The sequence below is a fragment of the Eumetopias jubatus genome, unplaced genomic scaffold (assembly GCF_037043125.1).
Source record: "Eumetopias jubatus isolate StellerSeaLion01/CBP00866 unplaced genomic scaffold, mEumJub1_p1.0 scaffold_3, whole genome shotgun sequence".
Taxonomy (NCBI): Eukaryota; Metazoa; Chordata; class Mammalia; order Carnivora; family Otariidae; genus Eumetopias; species Eumetopias jubatus.
Genome location: NW_028274809.1, coordinates 72,087,373 through 72,107,378, shown reverse-complemented (window position 1 = coordinate 72,107,378; position 20,006 = coordinate 72,087,373). Strand labels below are relative to the sequence as shown.

Sequence of the window (20,006 nt, the reverse complement as noted above, 5' to 3'; positions counted from 1 at the left end):
CTTTTTGGCCGTGAAGCCCAGCCCCAGTGCTGTGAGGGCATTGACGTGGGCCGAGCCTGATGGCTGGTGTGGTTGGGCGTGGATAGCACCCTTGGGGAAGAACATTTCCCCGGGAAGTAGACCCAGTCAGTAATGGGGAACCTTATTGGAGTCCTTCATTCAACAAGCATGCACTGGGCATCTCTCTTCTTATGACAAGAGCAGGAGCTCGGGGTAGGGGTGGCAGGTAAGACCAGCCCTGGAGAAACTGGGAGGAGGGGAGGTCGAGGCAGAAGGAAGCAGACGCTAGAGCTCAGGGCCCCTAGAAGGACTGGTGAGATTCCCTGGGGGTGGGGCAGGGGGTATTTGAGCTGTGCTAGGAGGATGACTCATTTCCAGAATGGGAGAGAGGTGCCTCAGGATGAGGGAACAGGAGGGCAGAGGTGTGAAATTGGACAGTGTGTTCAGAAAGAGTGAGCTGTGTGGGGAGCTGGGACCTGTGAGGAGTGGGGCAGGAGATGTGGACACCCTTAGTGCTTTAGGGAGGTTCTTGGCTCCTTATCTCAAACCTTTGAAACATTTCTTTGTGTCCTGGGCTGCAAACCTATTCGCATCACTTAAAGAGAAAACCTGAGATAGGAGAAGTAAACAAGTACTTCAGTACCTTGCTCCAGACGGGAGGCTTTCAGTAAATATCCCCAGTCTGCGTGGATAGAGGGCGTCCGAAGAAAGCATGAATTTTCTTGCTTTTGCCAGCGGGTCACCTTGCTTTCCCCTCTGTTAAGAGTATGTATGCACTGACGTCTCTTTGCTCTCCATCCTGGCTTTGTCGGGAGTTTCTGGGAGGTTGTAGCTGGTTTTATAAACTCTCTACTTCTTGTCTCCTAAGGCAAGTGTGCTCACAGGATTTCTTTTTTTCCAGTTCTCTTTCTAGTTTCCTGTGGTTGACTTGTCCAGAGGAGCTTTCTGGGTGCCGTGCCCTACCCCACCCCCCGAGTGAGACCGCCTCTTTCTGTTGCCAGCACGTGGAGTCTGGGGTGAGGCAAGGTGAGTGGGACTCACGGAGAATTCGACCCCTGACAGACCCCGTTTTCCAAGATGAGTTATTCTCTGAAAATTTTGAGGGATTTGAAAGTAAATTGGGTTTTTAGTCAAAGAAATTTAAGAATTTTTGAAAAAATTTGGTGTCTTAATTCTGTTAAAGCACTTTTATTAATAGGGATGCTTCAATACGTTTTTCTTTTTTTTCCAGAACTTTTCTGTTTTTTTTTTTTTTGTGCCCATTTCAAGGTTTTGGGTCTCTGTATGGTTCCTGCACAGTACTGTCCACTGAAAACATTTAATACGTATTGTGTGAATAGCTTAATACCATAATATTGGCAGTTTGCAAACAGAAGTCCTGTTAACTTATTCTGAGCTGTGTCTTTTCCCTTCCCTGGGTTTCAAGGAGGATTTTTTTTTTTTTAGTTATGTGCCTTCAGGAACTTTAGGAAAGCTGGTAAACTTCTGTACTATGGTTTTCCTGTACTGCAGTTTTATATATGAACTTTCAAACAAAAATACCTTCTTCAAGGTTTTGGGTAAGGCTGGAAGCTCCTGATGGGTAGAACTTTTGTTCTGTTCAAATTGTTAGTTGCATTCCCTATCTCTAATGTGTGGCAGTTAGTAGGACTCAAATATTCTCTTTCCTTTAAGAAGAGAGTTGGCGGAGAACTGGATGGATCTTCAATTCCATCTTAAGTGAGCACAGCTTGGAGGACTGTTACTTATGCTCAGCTGCTCACAGTTGAAGCCACAGAGCAAGAATCCCCAGGAGGTTCAGGATAGAATGGTTGACTGAGGGCTCTGAAGACTGCCCTATATTCCTTATCTGTGGGTGTTGGAAAGGGTCCCCATAGGAGATGGGGGTCAAGGTTAAACCTGCTTCCAAACCTCTGAATTCTTGAAACACCCATGTAACATGCAGGTGCACTCTGCCATCTGTCCTGTGTGGCTTGCTGGCAGGATTTCACATTTAGCACTCACCCCTCCTGCCATGCCTTGCTTGTTATAAAGAACACAGTGGTCACATTGCCACTAAAACTTTGGGGGATCCTGCCAAAAGGTAAAGCTTTTCATCAGGAGCATGGCTGGGGAGTACATAGCAGAATCTAAGGTGAAGCTTTAAAAATTAGAATACTGGGACCCCCCTTTCCCCCCTCAGTGTACTGAACTAGAATTTCAGGGATGGGGAGGGAGTCCCTGCTATATATGTTTGTTGTTTAAAACTCCTCAAAAGGAGATACTTCTCGAAAAATATTTGTATGTGGACTAGACTTAAAAACAAAGAAACTCTTTCTTAGCCTGAGAAGATGTTTGGGGGAATTATTTTTGAACTCTACTAACTAGTTTAACCAGTTCATACAGCCAAGCCAAACATTCCCTTATTGTGCCATGATTTGCATGGTAGAACCATTTTATAACTTTAAGTTAAAATTGCCTGGGACAACACTTTCTATCGTTGTAAGTATACAAGGAAGGAGAAAAATGACATTGAAGAACAATTTTCTAAATTTAATAAGAGTTAAGGCTTATTTAGAAATCCAGGTGGGAATCTGCTTAAATGGAATTTTACCCAAAATATGCAGAGATTTGCATATTGAAACCAAAGCTTTTTGACCTATGGTAACACATTTTTCAAAGTGGTATTGAAATAGCAATTTAAATGTATTGCCCTCAGAGATTTATTAGACAGGAAATTTATTTAGTAAGGGATACATTTTTTTCCTCTTCCAGGAGGTTTTTGGGTGGTTGAGAATTAGCTAATTTTTCTTTATTCCTTCCTTGGGACCAACTTCAGGAAGTCGATAGGAGCTTAATAGCAAAGATCATGTTAAATGTTTAACTATGTCTCTTGCAAATTCTCTTTCTCTGAAAGAAAACCTTGCAACTTTTTGTTATTTGAGGTTTTCATAATTTAAGGTTTGATGGAGAATAAGTTTATATTTTGAGATTAAAGAATCTTACTGTTTAGGAAGGACCTTAGAGATGACCTGTTACCTGCTTTTCATTGCCTCAGCTTCATGGAAACTGCTCTTCTTAAGGTTACAAACGGCCTCTGATAGAACTCTTTGACATGACTTTTCTGTAGCACTTGATAGCACTGACCACTCCTCATTTGAAACTTCCTCTTCTGGGTTCCTTTGCATCATTTCTGACTACATTTCTTCTTTAATTTCTTCCTAGGTCCTACTATATTTGCCCTTAAATGTTCATATTCCCTGAGCTTTGATCCTTGGTAGTTTTTCTTTTAGTCTGCTGAGGCTCTTCGGAGGACCTCAGTACTGCTGTGGTTTCAGCCACCACCCACATGTTAATGACCCTTAAGTCTTTCTGTGAGTTCATCCCCTTGTCTCAAACAGTCTCTTGGGCATTTCTATTTGGATGACTCATATTTACTTTCAAGTAAGAATATCCAAACCAAACTCCTTTCCCTCCCAATTATTGCCTGCTTCCTGTCTCTGCTCCCCCCTCCCCCCGCCCCCACAAGTCCCCTCATCCCTAGGCTTCTGTCTGCTTTTCCCACTTTGGTCATTGGCATTATTCAAGCCAGAAATGTGTGACTCATCCTTCATCCTCCCTCAGCCCCATATCTTCATTTGCAATTAAATTCTATCATTTTAATAACCTAAATAAAGGAAAAGGCCATTCCACTGACATTTAAATATTATAGGTGTTAAAAGTTGTAGTTGGGCTTATATAAGCAGACACAATAACAGACGATTATGACCATTTATATAATATACATTTTGTACTCTGCATAATCCTAGATACTTTTTTTTTTTTTTTAAAGATTTTATTTATTTGAGAGGGAGAGAATGAGAGACAGAGAGCACAAGAGGGAAGAGGGTCAGAGGGAGAAGCAGACTCCCTGCCGAGCAGGGAGCCTGATGCGGGACTCGATCCCGGGACTCCAGGATCATGACCTGAGCCGAAGGCAGTTGCTTAACCAACTGAGCCACCCAGGCGCCCCCTAGATACTTTTCATATGTTATTTCTAATTTTCACAACTAGTCTGTGGCATATTATCTCTGTTACAAGTGAGGAATTTTTTTTTTAAGATTTTAACGGGACAGTGGAGAGAGTGCGGGGCGGCGGGGGGGTGGGTGGTTGTTGGGAGGGGCAGAGGGAGAGAAAGTCTTAAGCAGACTCCATGCTGAGCTTGGAACCCCGGGGGTGGGGTGGGAGTGGGGGCGGCGCTGGATCTCACGACCCTGAGATCTTGACCTGAGCTGAAACCAAGGGTCAGACGCTTAACTGAGACATCCAGGTGCCCCATAAGTGTGGAACCTTGAGGTTCAGAGATCAAGTTACTGGCCCAAGATCACAGGGCAAGTAAAGCATGGTCGGTTTGGGATTGGGACATATTAAACCTCTAGGTTGGTCTGCCTGACTCTAAAACATTTGACACCATGTCACTGTTTTGCTGTGGTCCCATAATGCCACAGTGCTATTTTGGACTTCTGGTTGGTAGGTTGATTTTTGTGGAGGCCAGGAACTGGGTGTTACTCAAATTTGTGTGTCCTATATTTTTTTCTTAATAGTAGGTGCTAAGGACAAGATTTATTTTTTTTAGTTTTTTATTTAGAGAGTGAGCGTGTGTGTAATCGTTGAATCAGTGGGGAGCAGCAGAGGGAGAGGGACAGGCAGACTCCATGCTGAGAGAAGAGCTGGACGTGGGGCTCGATCCCACAACCCTGAGATCATGACCTGAGCCAAAGTCCGATGCTTAACCAACTGAGCCACCCAGGTGTCCCAAGCCTCTCTTCTCTTTTAAAGTTTTTATTTTAATTCCATTTAACTAACATACAGTATTGTAGTAGTTTCAGGTGTACAATGTAGTGATTCAACACTTTCATACAACACCCGGTCCTCATCACAAGTGCACTCCTTAACACCCATCACCTATTTCCCTCATCCCTCCAGCCTGCCTCCCCTCTGGCAACCATCAGTGTGTTTTCTAAGAGTCTGTTTCTTGATTTGTCTTTTTTTTTTTCCTTTGCTCATTTGTTTCTTAAATTCCACATATGAGTGAAATCATATAGTATTTGTCTTTCTCTGACTTACTTCGCTTAGCATTTTATTGTCTAGCTCTATGCATGTTGTTGGAAATGGCAAGATTTCATTCTTTTTTATGGTTGAGTAGTATTCCATTATATGTATATCCCATATATATGTGTGTGTCTGTGTGAATATATATGACTCATCTGCTTTAACTGTTCGTTAGTCACGTAACACTTGGGCTTCTTCCGTAATTTGGCTATTGTAAGTAATGCTGCTATAAACATAGGGGTGCATGTATCCCTTTGAATTAGTGTTTTTGTATTCTTTGGGTAAATACCCAGTAGTGTGATTGCTGGATCATAAGGTTGTTCTATTTTTCAGTTTTGAGGAACCTCCATACTGTTTTCCACAGTGTCTGTACCAGGTTGCATTCCCAAAAACAGTGCACAAGGGTTCCTTTATCTCTACATCCTTGCCAACACCTATCACTTCTTGTGTTGTTTTATCCATTCTGACAGGTGTGAGATAATATCTCATTGTCGTTTTGATTTGGATTTCCTTGATGATGAATGACCATGAGCATTCTTTCATGTGTCCGTTGGCCATCTGGATGTCTTTGGAGAAATGTCTATTCATGTCTTCTGCCCATTTTTTAATTGGATTATTTGCTTTTTGGGTGTTGAGTTGTATAAGTTCTTTATAGATTTTGGATACTAACCCTTTATCAGATATGTCATTTGCAAACATCTTCTCCCATTCTGTTGGTTGCCTTTTTGTTATATTGTTTCCTTCACTGTGTGGAAGCTTTTTATTTTGATGTAGTCCCAATAGTTTGTTTGCTTTTGTTTCCCTGGCCTCAGGAGACCTATCTAGAAGGAAGTTGCTACCACCAATGTCAAAGAGGCTACTGCCTGTGTTTTCTTCTGTTTCAGGTCCCACATTTAGATCTGTAATCCATTTTGAATTTTCATGTATGGTGTAAGAAAGTGGTCCAGTTTCATTCTTTCGCATGTTGCCATCCAATTTTCCAACACTGTTTGTTGAAGAGACTTTCTTTATCCTGATGGATGTTCTGTCCTCCTTTGTTAAAGATTGACAATATAATTGTAGATTTATTTCTGGATTTTCTGTTCCGTTCTATTGATATATGCATCTGTTTTTGTGCCAGTACCATACTGTTTTGATTACTACAGCTTTGGGTTTTTTGTTTGTTTTTAAGATTTTAAGTAATCTCTATACCCAATGTGGGGCTCGAATTTATAATCCCAAGATTGAGTCATGTGCTTTACCTACTGAGCCAGCCAGGTGCTCCAATTACTGCAGCTTTGTAATATACTTGAATTTCGGAATTGTGATGCCTCCTACTTCGCTTTTCTTTCAAGATTGCTTTGGCTAGTCGAGGTCTTTTGTGTTTCCATACTAACTTTAGGATTGTTCTAGTTCTGTGAAAAATGCTGTTGGTATTTTGATAGGGATTGTGTTAAATGAGTAGATTGCTTTGGGTAGTATAGACATTTTAACAGTATTTGCTCTTCCAGTCCATAAGCATTGAATGTCGTTCCATTTCTTTGTCATCTTCAGTTTTTTTTCCCATCAGTGTTTTATAGTTTTCAGAGTATAACCAACTGAGCACCCAGGTGCCACAATATAGTATTTTTTTTTTTTTTAAGATTTTATTTTGACAGAGACAGCAAGAGAGGGAACACAAAGTGTGTGTGGGGGGCGGTTTGAGAAAGGGAGAAGCAGGCTTCCTGCAGAGCAGAGAGCCCAATGCAGGGCTCGATCCCAGGACTCTGGGATCATGGCCTGAGCCGAAGGCAGACGCTTAAGGACTGAGCCACCCAGGCGTCCCCTCCCCCAGTGTAGTATTTTTTTAATGCAGTCTTTTTTTGGAGGGGGTGGGGGCAAAGGAGAGGGAGAGAGAGATTCTGAAGAAGGCTCCATACCCAGCGGGGCTCAGTCTCACAACCTTGAGAGATCATGACCTGAGCTGAAATCAAGAGTTGGATGCTTAACTGACTGAGCCACCTGGGTGCCCCTTTAGTGGAGTCTTTATCTGGTATTGGTATCAGAGTAATGCTGTCCTCATAGAATGAATTTGGAAGTTTTCCTTTCTTTTCTATTTTTTGGAATAGTTGGAGAAGAGTAGGTATTAATGTTTCTTTAATGTTTGATAGAATTTGCTTGTGAAGCTGTCTAGGAGTTTTTTTGATTACTGATTCAATTTCTTTGCTGGTTATCTGTCCAAGTTTTCTGTTTCTTCCTGTTTTGGTGGTTTATATGTTTCTAGGAATTTATCCAATTCTTCTAGGTTGTCCAATTTGTTGGCATATAGTTTTTCATAGTATTTTATGATAATTTGTATTTCTGTGGTGTTGACTGTTATTTCTCCTCTTTCGTGACTGTAATTTCCCTTCTTGATAAGTCTTCCTAGATGTTTATCAATTTTACTGATTTTTTTTTTTCTTCAAAGAACCAGCTCCTGGTTTCATAGTTCTATTGTTTTTGTTTTTTAGTTTCTGTATTGTTTATTTCTGCTCTAATCTTTATTATTTCCTTCTGCTGGCCTTAGGTTTTGTTTTCTTTAGCTCCTTCTTTTGTCAGATAAGGTTAATTGAGATTTTTCTTCTGGAAGTAGGCCTGTAGTGCTATAAAATTCCCTCTTAGAGCTGCTTTTGCTGCATCTCAAAGGTTTTGGACCGTTGTGTTTTCATTTTCATTTGTTTCCATGGACTTTTTAAATTATTTCCTGGTTGATCCATTCATTCTTTAGTAGGATGTCATTTAACCCTAATTTGTGGTCTTTACAGATTTTTTTCTTGTGATTGACTTCTGGTTTCAGAGGGTTGTGGTCAGAAGGTATGCATGGTATGATTTTGATCTTCTTGAATTTGAGGGTTGTAATGTGATCTATTCTGGAGAGTGTTCCATGTGCACTTGAAAATGTGTCTTCTGTTTTAGGATGGAATGTTCTGAATATATGTTAAGTCCATGTGGTCCAGTGTGTCATTCAAAGCCATTGTTTCCTTGTTGATTTTCTGTTTAGATGATCTGTTCATTGATGTGAATGAGGTGTTACAGTTCCCTACTATTGTAATATTATCCATTAGTTTGTTATTAACTGTTTTGTGTATTTGGGTGTTTCCTGTGTTGGGTAAATAAGTATTTATAATTGTTACATCTTCTTGTTGGATTGTCCCCTTTATTATATAGTGTTCTTCTTTGTCTCTTGTTACAGTCTTTGTTTTAAAGTCTGTTTTGTCCAGTATAAGTATTGCTACTCTGGCTTTCTTTTGACATCCATTTGTGAGATAAATGGTTCTCCATTCCCTCACTTTCAATCTGCAGGTGTCTTTAGGTCTGAAATGAGTCTATTGTAGAGCCTTTTTTTTTTTTTTTTTAAATGACAGCATGTGAAAATGTAGAATCCTCTGAATTTCCGATCATGCTGTTTGAATCATTCACATGCTGGTCATAATGAAGGCAGAAAAGGCCCTTTCAAGTAAAGACCTTGTTAATAAGAATAGCATAGATCGATGTAGTTGTCAGCTTGAAGTTGTGCTAGAATAGACGAGGGTATGATCTACAAAAAGCAGAGAGTACATATGTAGGTAGAGGCGGGTAAAAGCAGAGTCTACTGACGTTTTTTTATTTGGTTAAATCCTCTTGGGAGGATGGATTTGAACGTGTGTTGGTTCTACACTTTGTATCCTTATAGGTCCCACCTTTTACCCTGTTTTGAGAAGGAAATGCTCTTTGTTTTCTGCATCAGATTTTGGTAACAAAAGTTTGTCTATGGAACACTACTCAAAAACTAATGATGTAATATATGGTGATTAACATAACATAATAAAAAAAAGTTTGTCTAAGGAGAAAGGGCCCCTTTAATGAATACATAAAACCAATTTATCATTACGGAATTTAGAAATTGCTTAACCTTTCAAAGTCTCGGTTTTTTACAAAGTTCCCCTATAAATTTGGAGGCAATGCTGTATTTTGCAGGGTTGTTTTAACTGTAACATGACAGAGATAACCTAAAGTACGGTAGGTCCACAGTGAAGAGTAGGTCTTATTGTCCCCAATTAGTTATCAGAGGCCTACATTTTCTTTTTTTTTAAATATTTTTTTAAAGATTTTATTTATTCATGAAGAGACAGAGAGAAGCAGAGGGAGAAGCAGGCCCGATGCGGGACTTGATCACAGGACCCTGGGATCATGACCTGAGCCGAAGGCAGACGCTTAACCATCTGAGCCACCCAGGCGCCCTTTTTTTTTTTTTTTAAGATTTACTCATTTTAGAGAGCATGCACGTGTGTGGAAGTGGGGGGAGGGGCAGAGGGAAAGACTCTCAAGCGGACTCGCTGCTGAGCCATAGCAGGGGCTGCGGGGCTCAATCCCAAAACCTGAGCCAAATTCAAGAGTCAGACACTCAACAGACTGAGCCACCCACCCCCCAGCTCCGGTGGCCTACATTTTCAGATTTAAAAAGGCTTTTATTAGTCCATGAAGAAAAAATTCTGGAAGAATTGATGGGAGGTGGAAAGGGAGCGAGGAGAGTCAAAAACCGTGATTCTTAGGTGTTGGACCCTGAAGAGTGGAGTCATCATCAACTGAGACTTAATTAGAAATAAAAAGTCTCAGCTTCAAACCAGGCCTAAAAATCAGATGGGGTGTGGGGCTCAGCAATCTGGCTTCACAAGCCCTAGAGGTGATTTTGATGGCTTTAACTGGCCTAAAGTTAGAGAAATCAGGCTGCAGGCCCTTCCGGTGGTCCAGTGAGGGGATGGTGATATCCTCCCCAGAATGGTGGGAGGGAGTAGAGAGGAGCTGGAACTGGTGAAACCTAGTCATTCTATTGGCTACTTATCAGACCAGGAAGCAGGCCATGAAGATGTAGAGGCCTGGGGTCTGGTGGACTGAATGGGGAGGTGAGGGGGTTTGCTATCAATGGGAACCCAGAACCCATGCTGACGAGGGGGTGTTGGAGTTCCGGGGAAGAGGAAGGCGAGTTTAGTTTTGGACATGTAGAGTTTGTGTTGCCAGGGTTGATGTCAGCAAGCTGGAAATAAAGGACTAAAACTGCAGCACAGGTAAAACAATGGGGAAACCTATTTGTGAGCTGCCCGCGTGGAGGTGGCAGTTGAAGTGGGTATTCACATCATTTTTCCAAGGAAAAGGGTGCAGAGAAGGGAGCTGAGATTGACTGGTTTGGAATTGGATGTTGGCGGTGATGATTGCATTCAGCTTCTCTTTCAGAAGTGTAAGTATATATGTTTAGGAATACATGGTGATAATAGTTTTAAATAAAACCAGATTATCCCAATTTCATTGGAGTTTTGTCATAATGCGATCTTTAGATGCCCCGTGCTGTGTGATAGAGCCTGGTCTTGTGCATCATCCGAGCTTGGGATCCAAAGCTTAGGCTTCTCAGGACAAAGTTCCTAGTGTTCTTTCCTCTGAGAGACAAGAAGTGGAGTTAGTGTTCCGAGTTGATGGTGGCTTGTGGCAGGCTGCTTGGTCTCTCTGTCTCAACTTCTTTATTGGTCAAAGAGGACAATTAGAGTTCTATCTCCTCCTTGTAAGGGTGAGACAAGACCCCTCACAGCGGGGAAAATTTCACAGCGCCAGCCAAAGGATGCTTTTGTCTCCACCTGTGCTGTGGTTTTCATGGTGTTTGGTTGCATTTGTGGAGCAAAGGACTTCCATTTGTAACAAATGTGCAGTATTGATAAAAGGGGATAATTGTAAGGAGTCCTGAGTCTCAGTTGGGGATGGATGGCTTTGTGGTTTTCAATGAATTATCAGTACACGGAAATAGGTGTTTTATTAGGTTTATGAGAAGGCAGAGGGAGTTGGCTTGGGAAGTTTGCATAAAAACAAGGACCAGACATTTAAAGAATTTATTTTATATCCAGCTCTGTTGTAGACTCCCATATTTTGCTGTAGTGGAAAGATGCTTCACTGAGATCATGAAAACTTAGTACATCTGTGCAGCATCTTCATTATATCTAGAACAATTTCACATCCACTGTTTCTAATTCAGTGTCATTCAAGAAACATGTGTTCCTGTTTTTCACTGGGTTCTAAGTGGGATGTTTTTCCTTAAAGGGACCACACACTTATATTGAGGAAATAACTTTGTGCTACCAGTATAAGGAACCTTCTAGGTTTGGAGACTGTAGCATCTCCCACCTCCCAAACGGCCTCCCCCCAACTAGAAAGAAAAGTGATCTATGTGTATTTGTAGGGATGTGTGTGTGTGGTTTCTATGCCACTTCACAATACTGATTTTATTCCTTAGGTCTGAGATCTGTTTCATACTGTTCGTATGTGTTCCGAGAAGTGGTGACAATCCACGATCAAAGGTCTCACTGCAGAGTTACTAAGGGCTTTAATTGAAACTCCAACTGGGTTTTATTTTTTTTTCCACTGGGTTTTAGAGAAGAAAAGTGAGATGTTCGTATGTGGTATGTCCTCTCACTTCAAGCATAGAGCTTGAACTTCATAGATTTGATGAAATTTTATGGGACTCCCAGAAATAACGTTTGTAATATCCACGCATAGGAATTATTCTGTAATTCACAGTTTAGCCAAAGTGTTATTTGCAGTTGGGTCGGGTTTGCACGCCACCAGTTTAGTTCGGCACTACCCTCCCAGCTCTCCTGTGACTACTTGCATCTTTCTGGGAAGTTGAGCGGCTGCCATGGCTGAAACTGTGAGCCAGACTTAGGTAATTTTATTAGTCTAGAAAAAGTATTACACTCCTGCAGCTGTTGTTGTAGGTCCCGACCATGAAAACAAAAACCGTCTCAGTTGCCCGGGATCCATGAGAAATTGGCAGTGGCCCAATGTAAGTCCATGTATTTTGGACTCTAAATTATATTTATCTTCATATGGGCATCCCCTGATTTAGGGCACGCAGCTGGGGAGCGGTGTGTCTGTATGAGGCGGTGGGGGTGGGGGAGCCTCGGATACCACCCTTAACTAGGAAGCCTGATCCAGTTAATTGGAAGACTATATACCTCCTGGATAAAGGATAAGGAGAGCGTCCAAGAAAACAGAACCATAATAAAATACACTTGTCCCATATATTCAACCTGGCTTTCCTGGTTTTGTCTGTTGTGTCATAGTGTAAATTCCCACAGGTCTTTCTCTTGCAATGACAGGCTGGTTATTGTGGGTGGGTTAGTAATATGGTGGTGATGGACTTTCTTGTTAAATAGAACTTTTATAGATCACTTTGAAAACTAATCATGGGATTTAGCATTTAATTGCTAGGAGTGGTGCATATGTGGAATACCCAGTCCTGCGTATGTGTGCCAGTCAGTAAATGGCTGTCTAATTTTCTGAATTTCAGTGGTTCTGTGAGTGGGAGAAAACTGCACTACTGTGTGTCTAGAAGCCCCTGGGCTATTAGCAGAGCACTTAGCAAGTCTGAGTAATTGTCCCATTGAGTCTCATTCTTTGGGTCAGAGTCTCTAATCCTTGGGGTCCTTGGATGTACTTCAGGGCATCTGTGAACGTGGGTGGGTGGGGAAAAAAATTACATCTTTGTTTTCGCAATCTCTAACCAGAATGTGGCTTTTTCTTCAGTCGTGAAAATGGGTAGCATCACATACTGTCAATAGCACCTGTGGCTTTGGCAAGTAGAAATCAGATTTTTGTACCGCATTGTGGGAGATAGTTTAAACTATCACTTATGCTCATCATTGCTTTAGAAAACTGCCGTAGCTCTTAGACCTGCAACTGTGTCTTGTTATGTGCGTTAAGAAGCACACATTTACTATTCTCACAGTTTTGCTGTTTATTTTTTAAAGATTTTATTTATTGAGAGAGAGAACATGAGAGGGGGGAGGGTCAGAGGGAGAAGCAGACCCCCTGCTGAGCAGGGAGCCCGATGTGGGGCTCCATCCCGGGACTCCAGGATCATGACCTGAGCCGAAGGCAGCTGCTTAACCAGCTGAGCCACCCAGGCGCCCCCACAGTTTTGCTGTTTAAATATTTTTATATCTGTGTTTCAATATAATTGATTTTCTTTTTAAGAGTATTTTCTTCATCAGAATCCTTCAGAAACACTCTGAGAGGATCTGGATTGCTGAAGCAGTCCATGACACTTAAAAGCTCCTAGACTCCTGCCTTGGATGGCACCCTTGTAGCTCTCTCCTCTCACTCTGAGATCAAGTTAGTTAACATTAAAAAAAAAAAATTTTGACTTCTGCTTCCTAGCATGAACTGTCTTTGATTTTTGGGGCTCTGACCTTCCCAATACAACCATCCACCATTTCCGGGTAACCTTTCTTAATGGGCTCCTGTAGCAGTCCCCTTTAAGACTGCTTACTGCAACCAAGTGTTTATGGCCAAAATGATTTCCCCTACAAATTTTAGGTAAGAGTATACAGTGCTCTGTGTGTTGATATTATTTGCTTTAGCGATGGAAGAGATGATGCTGTGTGACTTGTGTGAATTTCATTTAGCTCTTCACTGTGTTACCATGACAGGCATACCCTAGTTTTATTTTAGAACTTGACATCCAGGGTTAAAACCTTATTATATCTATTGGACTATGGAAAACTGTCCAGAGAAAGAAAGCTTGGACACCAGGCCATTCCTTGCCCCATCTCATCACCTTTTAACGGGCTTCATGCAGTTCATTCAGTGAGCTAGGGGGTGGGTTTTGAGCTCCTCTTGAATAACACCGTTCCTAACTTCTGGGGTGTTAGGAACAGGGGAAGCCTTGCCCATGTGACACTGCAGTCTCTGTCCCAGATACTCTTCCCCGTTGGTCATATGGCCCAACTTCCAGTGGTGGTGTTCTGTAAGCTCATGAATTCAAGAGCTTGCTTGCATTTTGTTTCATGACCCCTCCAGGTCACCAGTATTGACATCACGGGTGTTTGAAATAACTCCTAGAGGCCTAGCAGAACTTGAGCAAGGACACAGTTAGGTGTCTGTCCATAGAGGCAGATTCTCTGTTTCAGGATAGATTTGAGACACGGGATGCTGCTCTCTGGGTGGAGGTGTGTGTGTGTGTGTCCGTCCAAAGATGATTTTTTTTCCCTCCCCTATTAAGCAGTTTTGTCTGTTTGACTACCTCACCAGGTCCCTGGGAGCTAGTCTGTCTCGTTTTTAGCCAAAAAAGGAGGTATAAGATAGGGACTGTGTTGTTAGGCCCTGGAGCAAAACTACTGGGATGGATGGGGAACCTGGCTCTGCTCCCGGGAGCCATGTGACCCTGGCAAATCACTACCTCTCTGTGTCTTTGTAGAATGGAGATACTATAGTACCTTTTGCAGAGGGTGGTTGTGAGGATTAAATATATGTGGGCTAAGTGCTTGGAGCAGGACCTGGTATAGAGTTAGTGTTAAGTGGGTGTTGCTGGCTGCACATTTCAGTCACCTGGGGGAGTTGTGAAAAACTACACCAGGTACTGGGGACTCTCATCCTAATGAAATCAGGAGGTGGGGGGCGGGGGGTTATCGCCTTGTTCAGAGCATCCTAGCAAGTCACTGACAGAAGTGGAGGAGGGATTTTGATGTCTTCTGTTCCACGGGTTTAAGTGAAAGATCCATCTGTCAGCTACGGAGGCAAGAGATCTTTGTGTAATGAATAGCTGCCTTTCACGGGGCATCTTTGAAGTTGTTTGACCTTTTTCACTTTGAGGCCAGATGCCGTGCAATTTAAAAAATTTAATTTCTTTAGATTTATAATACCAAACTTTATTCAGTTGGCATTGATTGATTGAGTGCCTTTTAACAGTTTCTGAAAAATGGACTTTCTGACATGTCTTCAAGGTCTCTTCTCCTTTTCCTGTAAAGACTTATCACCCATGCCCGAGACTCCGGCCAGGGGCTCTTTTTTCATCTGCGGCGATGGTCTATCAGCTACTGTGATGACAGTGGCCTTAGGAACCAGAAATAAAGTTTGCCCATAAAATTATAGCTCCTGCAGGTGGAAGAGGCCTGATTGTCCAGTCAAGCAAGAGAGGAAGCAGTATCCCTGTTAGACAGATGAGCCCATGAAAGGGGGAATAACTTGCCCAAAGCTATTTTGTTTATGGAACGCCTTCTGTCTTTCTTCAGGGAGTTGTAGTTGCTAGACATCAAGAAGTTGGTGTGTATAAGCTGGGAGTTCGTCACTCTGTTGTACGGTACAAGTGGAAAGCTTCACAGAAAGGAAGAAGGGGAAAGAAGGAAATGTCCGTGTGGCTGTTGTGGAGATAACTGCCATAGGGAGGATCGGGGCTTGGGTCTCCTGCTGCTCTAAACCTTACAGGGGGGCATCCTGTGACCCGAGACACGTCCTCTACGGGGCTGTGTGAGAGGGTGGGAGCACGTTCAAAGACTTGGCTTCGTATTCAAACCCTAGGTGGTCCTCCATGGGCTTTTGACCTCGTGGCCACTGGGGCTTGAGTTGATATTGGCTTTCTCCCAGCCTTGGCTGGATGAAAGACAACTACACTTTCACCCTCCTGCACAAGCCACCTTGTCTTTGAGGCTTGTATTCACTCTCCTGGTCACTTCTCTACCCCCTTGTCCCCGAGTTCATTCAAGCCTTTGGAAGCAGCCACGTGGTGCCTGAGCTTTCAAGTTCCAGGTTCATCTTTACTTATTGTGTAACTTTGCGGAAGTTGTTAATCTCTCTAAGCTTCCCTGCTTCCTTGGTTATAAAAAAAGAATCCATACATATCTCATAGAGTTTTGTTTTGGTTTGGTTATTTGGGGGTTTTTCGGATAAAAAGATATTATATCTATATCTATATCTCTATCTATATATAGATATAGATATATTGACCTGTAGTCAACGCTTAATACTAGCTATTAGGATGATGGCTGATACCCCAAATGCTACCTCCGTTACTGCAGTAAGCATCTGAATGGCCCTCCCCCGTACCAGGAATCAAGTTGCTTCCAGCAACCCTCATTTGAAGGCCTTCCACTTTACCAAACCATGCTTTTGGCCATCATGTGGACTTCATCATTGTCCGGAATTGTTCCATATCCAAAATTTAAAAATTCATTTAAAAGGACTGGACTCTTTCTCAACTCCCTCATTCACTTAGTCTGACTGTATTTGCTCTTTGATTTCCTTGACACCCCATCCCTGTCTTCTCTGGCCATCAGACCTCTCAGGGCCTCACTCCCTTCCTGTCCAGTCCTGACTCCATGGAGCACCACTCCCAGCATGTCACACGGGCCCCCTTCTCAGTCTTGTTGCACCTGTGCTGCAGACACCCAGTCACTGATCAGTCCTCTTCTCTTCTGGGGGGTTCTTGGGGCTGAGCATCAGAGGATGCAGCTGCATAGATTCATTATTGGATGCCATGGCTTGCTTGGTCTGCAACCTGGATTGGGTAGTCAGAGCTGTTCAGCTGTCCTTGTAATCTTGTGCTTGCCTTCGTCTCTTCTGCAAAGGCAGTTTTCAACCTTTACTGCTCCTCTCATACCTTATTTTTACTTTAGAGAGAAAATGGAGGCATGAACTCCTAGCTTCCTGCCTATGTTTTTTGACTTTGTTTTCTTCCCCCTCTGTCATATTATGCTTGACTTTGTGTCCCTCTTTGCTTGGTACAGACACTTAGAAATTTGTGCAGAATGAAAAACTGCAATCTCTAGCCCAGTGCTGCTTCCTTAATTGGAAAATCAGGTTGTAACCCTGTCTCTCTCTGCATCTTGCTGACCCAGGAGAGTCAGGATAAGTTCCTCCAGTGCTCAGGGCCTTGCATTTTAAATGAGGCTGTTATATTCGTTTAAATTTATTAAAGGATGGCAGTCTATTTTGAGATACAACTATTCCCTTTGGGAATTATAGATGGATTAAAATTATGTTCCTCCCTAATATATCTATTGGTACTGAAGCAACAAAACAAATACTCTGCTGGGGTGGGGAGTGGGGCAAGTTCTGACCATCAGTGGCTCACAGCTTAGTGGAGGAAGCAGGTGGGTAAGAAGGCCTTGAGCAGTTTTGGGGTGGCTTTTTTTTTTTAAGGTTTATTTACTAGAGAGAGAGAGAGAGAGAGCTTGAGCAAGTTGGGGGAGGAGTAGAGGGAGAGACTCTTTCAAGCCAACTCCCCGCTGAGCATGGAGCTCATTAACTCGGGGCAATCCCAGGACCCATGAGATCTTGACCTGAGCTGAAACCAAGAGTCGATCACTTAATCAACTGAGCTACCCAGGTGTCCCGAGGTGGCTTTTGAAGTGGATTTGCAAATGCCTTTGCTTTCTCAGATCTAAACATCTATGAATGTCTGGATGGTGGTGGTGGTGGTAATAATATCACAGTTATTTTGTCTTCTCGTTTGGAGCATCTTGCCATTGGGGTAGGGAGGTAGGTGCTTGTTTGAGAAGCATCCAACCTGAAGACAGCTTCTGGCGACCAGGGGCTTTCTGCAAGACTGGTGCTCAGTCTTGTAAATAGCCATTGGCCTGGGACACATAAGGCTTATTGCCAGGAATGCTGCCCTTGGTTTTCTCCCTGTCTAAGCTCTTCCTGGTTTGAAGGAGAATGTATTGATTTCAGGTTTTGGCTTTTCTGTCATTGTACTTATCCCTTCTGTATGTGTATTTGAAATACCAAAATAAAACCTCCCTGCAGCCTTCTGAAGACTGGATAAGAGAACAGATCCTGCTGTGGAAATGAGTTGTTGATTGTGTATAGGCCAGATAACTTTGACCATAAATTTGGAAACTAGTGGTTGGTACCAGAACAATTCTTAAATTATTGGTCCAAGGGCGCCTGCGTGGCTCAGTTGGTTAAGTAACTGCCTTTGGCTCGAGTCATGATCCTGGAGTCCCGGGATCGATCGAGTCCCGCGTTGGGCTCCCTGCTCAGCGGGGAGTCTGCTTCTCCCTCTGACCCTCCCCCTTCTCATGCTCTCTCTCTCTCTCTCATTCTCTCTCTCAGATAAATAAATAAAATCTTTAAAAAAAAAATTACTGGTCCAAACCCCTTGTGTGAGAGAATTGCCATTGAGTTCCCTTCCATAACAACCTGCTATTCATTCATTTAAAAAATATCCTTACTGTTTTTTGTGTATAAGGTACATTGCTAGGTACTGGGAGGGATTTGTAGAGTTGACTGCCATGGCCTGGGAAGGTTTTATGGAGGAAGTAGTGTTTAAAAGTTGGGCTCAAGGGCGCCTGGATGGCTCAGTCGTTAAGCGTCTGCCTTCGGCTCAGGTCATGATCCCGGGGTCCTGGGATTGAGCCCGCATCGGGCTTCCTGCTCCGCGGGAAGCCTGCTTCTCCCTCTCCCACTCCCCCTGCTTGTGTTCCCTCTCTCACTGTGTCTCTCTCTGTCAAATAAATAAACAAAATCTTTAAAAAAAAAAAAAGTTGGGCTCAACAGATCTCTTCACAATATAAAAAAAAAAAAAAAATGGCTCTTGGAGCCAGAAGTAAGTAGCTTGTTCATATTTTCCTCCTAAAGTGAAATTTCCTTTTTGTCAAGTAGCTCACAAAATGAAAACTCTTTGAACAAACTTGCATATTAGTAATTTTCTAGTAACTTGAAATACCAGCTTGGGAGAGTCAGGATTTTAAATTTTTAAAGTAAACTCTACACCCAACATGTGGCTGAAACTCACAACCCCAAGATCAAGAGTCGCATCCTCCACCTACTGAGCCAGCCGGGTGCCTCAGGAGAGTCAGGTTTTTTGCTTGTTTATTTTTTTAGAAACTTTTCCCAAAGCAACTTCTGTATCTTCCTATAAAATATTTAAAACGTGGGCTGAAAGTGATTTCAATCTAATAGAGAGTTTCCACTTAATTTGTGCATCAGAAAACATTTGAGTTGAGACTTCATGCCCAGAAATCTTTTAAGATTTATTTATTTATTTATTTATTTATTCATGAAAGAGAGAGAGAGGCAGAGGGAGAAGCAGGCTCCCAAGGAGCAGGAAGCCCGATGCAGAACTTGATCCCAGGACCCTGGGACCATGACCTGAGCCGAAGGCAGATGCTTAACCATCTGAGCCACCCAGGCGCCGCCCCCCCCCCCCCAGGAATCTTTTAAATTCAGATTACTTGAGGCTGTAAATTTACTATGCTTTTTAATAAGTCCTATTCAAATTGGAAGTCTTTTTGCCTACAACAAGCCTAAGTATAAAGAGCAGTAGAATTAGACGTACGGTTTGTGGAATGGCTTTGAATAAAGAAGAGTGAATGGTTGAGCCTTTGTGTCTTGGGGAATAAATTATAGCCCAGTGATGCCATACTAGCAGTGGAAATGGGGCAATAACATCATACAGTTGCTTTCTGATTGCTTGGTCAGTAGCCACTCTTGTTCCCCCAGCTTTTCTGGACGAATCATCTGAATCCTAGAGAAGTTCAGTGACTTGTTCCCAGTCACAACACGAAGACCAGGGCTGGGCTTAGGTCTCTTGATTCCTGGGCTTTTTCAACTATAGAAAAAAAAGTGGGGGCGGGGAGAGAGACCTACTGGAATTTCAAGTATTCATCAAGGGTTGTTTTTCCCCAGCCTCATGGGAGCTCTAAAAGAATGTTGAGATATGGCTCTTGCTTTCAGGAAGCTTCTATAACACAGTTTTCCGTGAATTTCCAGCCAACAGCCAGTGCCCCATCTAGCAGGCCTCTTTGTTTCCTTTTGTGGTCTCTATTCTGCTTTGTTTTCTTGACTTGCTCTATTCTATATATTATTTATCTTGAAAGGTGCTTTAGACCCCCCACTGCCGCCACACATTTCCTTTCTTTTAGTAAACATTAAAGGTTGCTAATGGAAAGTAAATTCTAAAAGTAGCCATACAGAGGACATGGCTGTTATTCAGATGAGTCAAATCTTGGTTGGAAAAAAATTTTCAAACCCTTAAAGTTGAGGATGTTTTTGATGTCTTCCGTTTTCTGGGGGGGAGGGGGATCCTTAATTATGTACAACTTATTTTTCAGTGTTTCACTTGTAAATATTGCTGTTCTGGTTTGCTTGACATTGACAAAAGAAGGGAGGCACCTTCAGAAGACGCTTTGCTCTGA

General features: G+C 42.5%; 1 protein-coding gene across 1 annotated transcript in view; it reads left to right on the top strand.

The window, feature by feature from the left end:
- The first annotated feature begins 940 nt into the window (after nucleotides 1-940).
- Nucleotides 941-20,006, top strand: part of TANC1 (tetratricopeptide repeat, ankyrin repeat and coiled-coil containing 1) — a 173,324-nt gene continuing 154,258 nt past the window's right edge. Inside the window, exon 1 of the mRNA XM_088021685.1 lies at nucleotides 941-1,026. The gene's annotated coding sequence lies outside the window, so the exon portion shown is untranslated. The remainder of the gene's footprint in view (nucleotides 1,027-20,006) is intronic.